The sequence below is a fragment of the Elephantulus edwardii genome, unplaced genomic scaffold (genome assembly GCF_000299155.1).
Source record: "Elephantulus edwardii isolate Elephantulus edwardi_28Jun2011 unplaced genomic scaffold, EleEdw1.0 scaffold00599, whole genome shotgun sequence".
Taxonomy (NCBI): domain Eukaryota; kingdom Metazoa; phylum Chordata; class Mammalia; order Macroscelidea; family Macroscelididae; genus Elephantulus; species Elephantulus edwardii.
The window spans coordinates 109,904-120,854 of NW_006400349.1; positions in this window are offsets into that span (position 1 = coordinate 109,904).

Sequence of the window (10,951 nt, forward strand, 5' to 3'; positions counted from 1 at the left end):
ACTCCTACGATAAAAATAATGCCCTAAAATATAATACTTTTAGACTATTCTCTCCCCCATAGACTTCAATGCCGTAAACATATTTCATCCAATTTTAAAACATCTTAATTTATATACTTTACAAAAATTTTTAGTATCCGTTTATATGTTTGTTAGGTGTTCTACTTGAGATCGTATGTACACGGATTTGTCCCTATTACTTGTCTATGTCTCCATCAGGAGGCTGATGTAACTTTTGTGTTGCTACAAATAGGGGTGGTGGTGTGTGTGTGGAAGTATATTGTACACTCTAGATAAAAGATTTTTACCTGTGAATTTTAGACCTTATAAATGTTGTCAACCACTCCTTTCTACTGAGTTTGTCAGTCAGGAGATTTACAGGAGACAGTAATAAAATTCATATATTCCCTGCCTTCATGAACCTCAGGAAGTTCCTGACTTAAAAAGTTCATACTTTTAAAGTTATATGTTTAAAGGGTCATGACTTGCTGCTACTAATAAAAAATGTCCTCCTTGATTAAAAAAAAATTAATGTATAGGCAGAGAATGCTCCCCCTCCCCAACCCCATTTGAAATATAGAGAAATCAGAATAATTGCATGGAAAAGCTTGCTTGGGGTTGCTAGTGTGTAGTTGACACTGAGGACTGTTAAACTGGAACATTCTAGATCTTGGCTTCTGAAACCTGGCATTGGGCCCTTTTTCCTTCAAACTAATTACCACTCACCCCTAGTGAGACGGTCATCACAACCAAGTATGTGCGCTTTGGAAAACAGAATTTTCTAGGTTTAGGTCCAGGCTTATTGAGTCAGAATTATAGTTGTGGGGTTCAGGAGTATATTAGTAACAACTTTCTCATGTGACATTTATTTTTGTGGGAAAGATGATCGAGTTCAGGTTTTACTTGCATATAATATTAAAAGTATTGTTTGAGAATTGATGCCTTTGAGCTCTGGTGTTGGAGAAAAGGATTGAATATACCATGGACTGCTAAGAGAACCGACAGGTTCATCCTAGAGAGGGTTAAGCCAGGCTGCTCTTTGGAGGCAAGGATACTGAAGCTTCATCTGATATACTTTGGACATGTTGCAAGGAGGGACCAGTCAATGGAGAGGGACATCATGCTTGGGAGGGTGGAGGGACAGCACAGGAAAGGAAGAGACCCTTAATGAGATGGGTTGATTCAGCGATGGGGGTAGGTGTGTCAGAGACAGAGAAATTGGCACAGGATAGAGCAGGGTTTAGGGCTATTGTACAAAGGTCGCTATGAGTCGCAGGCGACTCGATGGCACATCACATAACAACAACAACAATTGTTTGATAATTTCCACATTCTGTTGAATCACTTTTTTTTGGATGGGATAGCAATAAATATGGATCACTTCCAGTCAGTCGGTCAGGGTAACTGTCTCCAATATTTGTTCACAGAGACCAAGGAGCATGTCCAGGGTTGCATCTGTTTCCTGAAAGACCTCAGTTGGTATTCCATCAATTCAGGAGGACTTCTTTTTTGTCAATGTCTTTAATGCAGTTTGAATTTTGTATTACCACTAGTTCTTAATCATATGCTACTAATTTAAGTGGTTCTGTGCCAAACAATTATTTTTGGAACAGTGACCCTGTGTACTCCTTCCATCTGTTTTTGATGCTTCCTGCATCATTCACAATTTTGCCCAATGCATCCTTTAGTATTGCAACTCAAGGCTCAAGTTTGTTGAGTTCCTTAATCTTGAGAAATATTGAGAAAGATCATTCATATTCTTCTTTTTTTGTTTTCTAACTCCAGCTCTTTGTACATTTTGTTTTAATACTCTGCTTTGTTTCCCTTAATTGCCTTTCAACATTGTTCATCTTCTGTTCATGTCTCTGACTTCAGCATTTTTTCCCTTTATTTTGACCTCTCTTTGTTGTAGGGCAAGCTTCAATTTCTTCTAACATCCATATTGATCTTTTCTTTTCCCATCTTTGTAATGACCTTTTGCTTTCTGCATTGATAATATCTTTGATATCATCCCACAACTCTTCTGTCCTTTAATCATTAGTGTTCAAATCTATTCTTGAGATGGTTGGGACAGACTGAAGGTTATGTTTTAGTTTTTGTGGTCTTGTTTTCATTTTCTTCAGCTTCAATTTGAACTTGTATATGAAAACTGATAGTGTGTTCCATTGTCAGTCCCTGGTCTTGCTTTGATGGTTAATATCAAGCTTCTCCATAGACTCCACAGATGTAGTTGATCTGACTCTCGGATAATCCATCAGGTGAGGTCCTCGTGTATAGTTACCATTTATGTTTTTAGATGCTCTGTTGGCTGTTTATTCTGCAGATTAGGCAGATGGAAGCTCAGAACCTCTGCACTAGATACTGATAAAGAAAAGAAGTAATTCTAGAACCCACAGTTTAAAAAGAAAGGACAAAGAAGGACTTCAAATATTGACTAAAGCAATGAAAATACAAAGTAAGGAAATCCACAGTACAAAGAACCATAACTAGCTCAGCATAGCCATTTTGAACAGCTTTCTTCCTGGGTGGGGAACACAGGGTGGCACAGTGGTAGTGGTATCCATAACAGTGGCTAGCTGATTGGAAAATGTGCTCCCTACCCCCAAATTAGGAGAGTGACTTTCCCCTCCACTCACTAAGTGATTGGCAGTGTTTGTTCCCCATCCGTCCCAGCTCTTCCTCAGATTATGCCCATCCCCAGTATCTGCAGCAGGAAGCTATCAGAAAATTCTTCCCAGAACCTGTAGCCTGTGCCACACCTGGCCTTCAGTCAGCGTGGACATTTGTAGGGGCTCTCACTGGGCATCCTTATTCAGCACACCCCACATCCACATTTGGAGGAGCATATCCTTTTCAGAATGTGTCATCCTATGACATTTCAGGTCAGCAGTGACTACGTCTTTACAATAGCCATCCCTACCTAGCTGGATACCCTGCCTGCACACATCACCTAAACGGTCTCCAGCCAGGCCCACTAGCCTACACAATTCTGAGGCCAGCAGAAAGTCTGCCTCAGGTTGAGTGTTCCACCTCTCAATGTATCCCTAGACTGCATCCCTATCTATGACCTTGCTCACATCTTGAGGTCTCAGCTATCACTTAGATGAGTAGAAGCCCTGACTGGGTACTCCAACTCTAATCTTCTCCTGGGTTGGCATATACACTGCCTCAGGCCAAACAGCTTCTTTTCTAATACGCTCATAGCATGTCTGTTTGTTCAGTAATATTAATATGACTGCTTTACAGATAGCTCTGGTGCTGAGTAGGTACTTGTCTGCCAGTTAGCAGTCCTACAGTGACTTGCATGTTGCTGTAATGCTGGAAGCTATACTACCAGTATTTCAAATTCCAACAAGGCCACCCATGATGGACTGCTTCAATAGATCTTCCACACTAAGACACACTAAGAAGCAGGACTGGCCATGCACTTTTGAAATAAATGGCCTCTAAAACCCTATAAACAACAGAAGAAGATTGTTGGATATAATGTGGGAAGATGATGTCTTCAAGTTGGAAAGCACTCATAAAATGAGGAGAAACAACTGTAAAAAATCATTAATAATTGAGACATGGAATGTATAAAATATTAATGTAGGAAAACTGGAAGTTGTCAAAAGTAAAATGGAATGCATAAAGATAGACATCATAGGCATTAGTAAACTGAGATGGCCTAATATTAGCCACTTTGAGTCAGATACTCTCATTATATATTGTGGCAGGAATGACAAATTGAAGAGGAATGGTGTTGCATTCATTATAAAAAAAAGAACACTGGACGATCTATCCTGAAGTACAATGTTGTGAGTGATAGGATATTATTCATATGCATAGAAGAAAGACCTGTTAATACAATTTTTATTCAAATATACAGACCAAACCCTAAACCAAAGGTGAAGAAATTGGAGCATTCTTTTTTTTTCTTTTTTTCTTTTTTCTATAATTATATTTTATTAATTTTCACAAACATCTACAGAGATTTTGGGTTTCCACTCATTCACCACTGCACCATTCTCTCCACCCTCCTCCCAGTTTGTTCTTGTCCAAATGCCACAGTGCTTGTCAAAGCCAGTTCTGATTAATCTTCTTTGTCAGTGTGTCCTTTGCCATTCCCTATCACTCCTCCCTGAGAGAGACTTCACCCTGAGTCATAAGGAAAAGGGGATGGCGTATTCTCTTAGCTACTTCCTGCTGAAAAGGGACGCTGTGGGTTTCAGGGTAAAGATCTTCTCTCACTACTCTAAAGGGCCCCTTTGGCAGTAGGAAACACATAGACTATTATGGAGATTGATTTTGGAATTTAGATGCACTCGAAATTGGAGCATTCTGTTAATGTTTCCAGTCTGAAACTGATTACAAGCAATCAAAGATGAATTGATAATAATTGGTGATTGGCATGCAAAAGATGGAAAGAAAAAAGGAAACCAGTTAATTGGAAAATATGGCCTTGGAAACAGAAATGAGGCTGGAGATCACACGATAGTATTTTGTACAACTAATAATTAATTCATTGCTAATGTTGTTATGTGGAAGGAGGAGTGGTGTCCACTTCCATAATAGCTTGCCTCCGGAAACCCTATGAACTAGGAGAGAGGATGAAAGACACCCAAGTGTCAAGGACTGTCCTTCATAGGATCACTATGAGTCGCCTGTGACTCGATGGCACTTAACAACAACAACAACAACAACAACAATGTTGTTATACCACGAGTGACAATAATTAAAGATGCTTTGGGAAAAGTGTTAAATGGTCCAAGAAGCATTAAAAGAAGATGGAAGGAGTATACAGAGTCACTGTACCAGAAGGAATTGGCAGACACAGAAGAATTTAATGAAATAACATATGAGCAAGAGCCTATGGTGATTAAGGAGGAAGTTCAAGTTGCTCTGAACGAATTGGCAAAAAAACAAGGCTCCAGGAGTTGATGGCATACCAATTGCAATATTTCAACAAACAGACGCTACCCTGGATGTGCTCACTAAGTTGTGCCAAGAAATCTTGAGGACAACCACCTGGCCACCTGACTGGAAAAGATTGATATTTGTTCCCATTCCAAAGTAAGGTGACCAGACAGAGTGTGGAAAGTATAGAACAATATCATTAATATAACATGCAAACAAGATTCTACTGAAAATTATAAAAAAAATGACTGGAACAACACATCAACGGAGAACTGCAGGCTGGGTTTCGAAGAGGCCATGGTACTAGGGATATTATAGCTAATGTTAGATGGATCTTGGCTGAAAGCAGAGAATAGCAGAGAAATGTCTGTCTGTGCTTCATTGACTATGCAAAGGCTTTGACTGTGTGGATCACAACAAGATGTGGCTGACTCTGAGAAAAATGGGAATCCCATAACATTTGATTGTGCTTATGTGAAACCTATACTAGAACAAAGAGACAATCATCAGAACAGAGCAAGGAAACACTGTATGGTTCAAAATTGGGAAAGGCATCTGCCAGGGATGTATTCTGTTTCCATACCTTTTCAATCTGTATGCAGAACAGATCATGAAGGATGCTGGGCTGTATGAGGAGGAAATGTGGCATCAGATTTGGTGGAAGATTCATCAACAACTTGTGTTATGCTGATGACACAACCCTGCTTGCTGAAACTGAGGAGGACCTGAAGCACTTGCTGCAGAAGATCAAGGACTGCAGCCTTCAATATGGATTGAAGTTCAACATCAAGAAAACAAAGATTCTCACCACTGGGCCAATTGGCAGCATCACTATGGATGGTGAAGAGATTGAGGTAGCTAACAGTTTTGTTTGCTTGACTCCACAGTCAACACTCTTAGTACCAGCAGCCAGGAAATCAAGAGATGAATTGCATTGGGAAAGTCAGCTGTCAGGGACCTCTCCAGAGTACTGAAGAGCAGTTACGTCACTCTGGAGACTAAGGTGCACCTGATCTGGGCTATAGTCTTCACAATTGTGTGTTATGCGTCGGAGAGCTGGGCAGTGACTAGGGATGACAGAAAGAGAATTGATGCCTTTGAGCTGTGGTGCTGAAGAAGAGTGTTGAATATACCATGGACTGCTAGGAGGAAAAAACAAGTTCGTCCTTGAGAGGATGAAACCAGGTTGCTCCTTGAAGTCAAAGATTCTGAAGTTTCATCTGACATATTTGGGCATGTTGCAAGGAGTGACCATTCTTTGGAGAGGTACACCATGTTTGGAAGAGTAGAGGGACAGCACAAGAGAGGAAGACCCTTGATGAGCTGGATAGACTCAATGTTTAGAGTAATGAGAGTAAGTGTGTCAGGATAGTAGTTGTGTTGGCACAGGATAGAGCTGGGTTTAGGGCTCTTGTACATATAGTTGCTATGAATCATAAGCTACTTGATGGCACATAACATCAACAACAACAACAAAGTTGTTAAGTGCCAACCTTGTTGTCTTTTGTTAGTCTGGGCAAAGAGGGCCAAAGAGAAGAATGAAGAATTCAGAACTCAAATGTTGATGGCCTTGCCTGCTTCAGGTAAGAAGGCAAAAGGCCTTGCCTGCCTGGCTAAGCTAGCAGGTGGCCCATAAATCAGAATGGAATGTACCTCCCTAAAGACTCTGTTTATAAAAATCCTCCCCAGTAAGTTCACAGTGTGACTTCCCATTCTGCCTCTCCAGGATGAGGAACTCACCCGGGAGCTCCCCTTCCACACCCACCCCCCTTTAATAAAGCTACATTAAGCTTTCTCTAGTTTTCTCTGATTTCTTCTTTAAGTCCACTAATCTAGCCTAACCTAACATATGGTGCTGAAACCCGGGAGATGAGTTAAGGTGCTGTGCCCCTGCCTTAGGGCAAGTGCTGGCACCCCTTACTCTCTTCTGAACCAGTCTGTGCAGTGTCGAGATGCTGAAATGGTAAAGTTCTGCTACTCTCCCTCTCCTGTGCTCTGTGTGGGCAGCTGATGGCCAGATCTCTGCCCCTTTCATCTTTCTGATCTCTGTATTCTCCCTCTCCTTCTCCTGGAGGCTCCTAAAGCTAGACCCAATTGATTTCCAGGCATATTAAGCCTTTATTCCTCTGTTCCAAAGCTTTTAAGCTTTCCAGTCCAAACATTGTGAACTCCCATGAGAACCCAGATCTGTTTCATTGGTCTTCCATCCCACATACCCACAAAAAACACAGATCTGTGTTGGAAGGCCAACCAGAAATGCCAGGCATTTCTTCCAGGCTATGATGGCTCTAAGGATGCTCAAGCTTTCTATAGCCTCTTCTCCACTCATAAGAGTTCCTGAGACTCCTGGTTTCCAGAGGACGCTTTGGAATTCCGCTTGCCTCACCCACAGATCTAGGAACAATGGGAAGCCAATGTCTATCCAAGCTCTCAAGAGAAGGTTTCTTGAACTGCCTTCTCTTAAATCTCTCACACTTGAGTCTAGCTGAAGACCTCTGCCTCAAGATCCTTTTTCTGTAACTGAGAGGCCACAATACTAGCTAAGTAATAACTCTCAGTGGCCTAAAAATAAAACCTTTAGTTCGGCATCTAAACACTTTCTGCCAGTGGACTTAAAGAAACTTTCTTTTGTTTTGCTCCCGTACTTTCCTCTCTGTCCCAGCCTCCACCTCCTCCAAAAATCTCTGTCTGAAACCTTGCCCATCCTGACCAATACAAACTCAGCCATTCCTATCCTACCTCTTACATCATCTGTTACCAGGGTTGTACCCCCCCAAGTTAACCTCTTTGTTCTTTAGTTGCTCTTCTATCCCAACCAATCCAGACTCAGGCATACCTATTGCGCTCCTCCTACCAAGTCCCTCCTATGTCCTCTTCAAAAGTTACAAACGTTAAAAATCCCTCTGTGTTCAAAAAACTGCATCTTTCTGCTGTAAACTCACTCACCTTTAATCCTACCAAGAACCCCTTACAGCCTCTGTTTTCCTAACTCAGTCATAGGCAAATGTAGCCTCACCACAGGAAGCCCTTTCCAATTCTCCTTCAGATACAGCCTGTCTGGTTGCCTTCCTCTTCTCTCTCCCCAGTCTGTTCAGAAAAAGTTTCCTACATCCACTCTCTTCCTTCACCTTCCTTCTCTTAAACCATCACCTAACTCCTCTGATCACATTAGCAGCAAAAACACACAGGCAAATTCACCAAACTTCTCAGCTCCTGCTTTCCCCGACTCAGACACAGCCCCTCCCACATCCCACTCAGGAAAGTACACATAGCAGAGAAAAATGCCAAAGTGAATAACAAGTTCTCACTGCTACCTCACAGCACACAGAAAAAGCTAGAAACTACCTCCAAACACCTCACTCACCTCCAAACACACTATTAGAGACCTGGTAGGTCTTTGAAGTTCCAATGCCCGAAGAGAAACTGGCAGAAAAAACTCGTGCCTGACAGAATGTGAATCTGCAAGCCCAGACTCTCCTGGTTGCCTTATGGCCAGCAATGGTGAAGGGTCAGAGGAATAACGCTCCTTCAAAGAGCCAATTATCTCCTGAGGCATGCTTCAGATGCGGCAAAGAGGGTCATTGGGCTCACCGTTGCCCAAACCCTCAACCTCCAAAAAGGCCGTGCCCAATCTGTAGGACAATGGGTCATTGGAAGGTTAATTGCCCTTCAGCGCCTAGTTGTAGGTCAGTCCCTCCACCAGATCCAGTCCCTATCAACCTTCTAGGCCTAACTGCAGAGGATTGAAGATTCCCAGGTTCAACACCCCTCACCACTCCTAAGCTCCCAAAGTAACCTTCAGGTACCAAGGAAACCAGTTTCCTTTCTGATTAGCACGAGAGCTACCTGTTCAGTACTCCCTACTTTCTCAGGTTCTGTTTTCCCTACCCAGGTCTCAGTAATATGGGTTAATAGTCTTCCCTCCAAGCCTCGTATCACTCACCAGGCATTGTCAACCCTATTATATAGTATCTTTCCACTTCATCTGTAACCTCTCACTACCAAATTGTTTTCATTACTCTAAAGAACTCCTCTTCTTTTCCTGCTAAACCTCATTCCCTGTCTCCACACAACACTGCAGAAGTTTAAAAACCATCATTACTTGCCTACTTTCCTATAAACTTCCTATCCTAAATAAATAAATAAATAATCTTTTGGTGTGCAGTCCCACACTCACACTGCTCAAACTTCTTGGCCTCCAAAGGATACGGAGTATCCCCTTCCAAGGCCCAACTGTCTCTCCTCACAGTCGCACATGTCAGCTTTCAGTTAACTCCCACCACTAGAAGTTTAACAGTCAGTCTTCACATAGCCATTAAAAGCCTCAAACCTCAAACTGCTGATCAAATTCTCTCCTTTCTCGGCTTTATTAATTTCCTCAGATACTGGATCCCCAATTTTTCTTTACTTGCAAAACCTTTCTCAAACTCCAATACTTCATTCCTCAGTTCCCATCCCTTACTTTACCAAATTCCTCTAAACATTTCACTTGTTCACTGATGAAAATCAATTATTGTTGTTGGTGTTTGAGCTCAACCTCTTGAACCCACCTTCACACCCATTACATACCTAAGCTGCTCTCCTCATTAAAAATGCACTGAAACTTCCCTTAAGAAGCCCCCTACAAGTTTTCTCAAGCCACTGGCTTTGAAATCTACTTTCAAATCATTTTCTTCCTTATGTTCTCCTAAGCAGATACAGAAGCTCTACCTACTTTTCCTCAAAATCCTAGTATTTTCTTCTCCGCTAGTAAAAATAATGTCCGTATCTTAGCTGATCTCTCAGAAGGAGTGGCTTTCAAGGCCTCATTGCTACATAATCAAAGCAAAAGCTTTCCCAGTTTCTTTATTGGTCTGGCTTATACCTTCTGAACTAGGCCAAAGTTCTCTGCTTTGTCCTGTTTCCTCTCCATTCTATTACTCTAGTCCCAAAAAGCGAAGGACAATTTGCCATTTAAATCTGAATACATCCAACACCAGCTTCAATTCTCAACTGCAAACACCACCCCTCTGAGGTGAGGGTCCAGTCAATCCCTGAGGTGCCCAGGGATTGCCTTGGCTCTTTTACCTCATTAAAAAGGCAGGACCTGTCCCAGGGACAGCTCTCCTCCTCCACACTCACAAACATCCGGCATTATGTCTAATCTGGGGATCTGTCCCAGGGACAGCACTCCTCACAAACCTCCGGCATTATGCCTAATCTGGGGACCTGTCCCGGGGACAGCTCTCCTCTAAAATTGTGCATCCTCAACATCACGCCTGATTTAAAGCCATCTCAAATTGTGTGACCTAAATTTGGCTCATTCACTCCATCAGTCCTTCAAACATAAGAAATGAAATGGCAAGTAGTCAAGGGTTTATACTCAAACTCTTTCTTTACTGTCCACTTCCATGTTTCTCTCTACCTCGGAGTCTGCCCTGATTCCATGTTAAAATTCTCTAAGAACTCTGCAAAATTGGAAGTCTATGTAACCTGTCTCATACTCTCTGGCCTAAAGGCACCTGGGACGTGCTGGGTCACCTCATTTCTTTACACCCTTCCATGAGTTTGGTCTGCCTTCAAACTGCTCCTCTTTGAACTGTGCTTGGAAACACCCTTCACAAGGGTTTTCTGCCTCCTACCATTACAAACCTTCAAAACACCAGACTGATTTAAGAAGTCGAACAAAATTCAACCATAAGCCTTCTCCCAAATTAACTCAAAAACTCATCTCTAACTTAAATTTTCCTTCTCCAAGACCAATAGTAATCATAAGCATACTGTAATTAATCACTCCATGTCTCTTTAAGTTTTTACTTCACAGGATCAAGAAGATGACCACGTTAATTCTCCCCTGACCACTAATCCCAGACTGACTCACTCCAGGCTCTGAACCCCCAGATCGTCACCCCTGATCAGCAGGAAGTAGCCCAAAGAAAGATACGTCACCCTGTTTTATCACTAAAAAGAGTCTAAGATGTTAGTCTGGGCAAAGAGGGCCAAAGAGAAGAATGAAGAATTCAGAACTCAAATGTTGATGGCCTTGCCTGCTTCAGGTAAGAAGGCAAAAGGC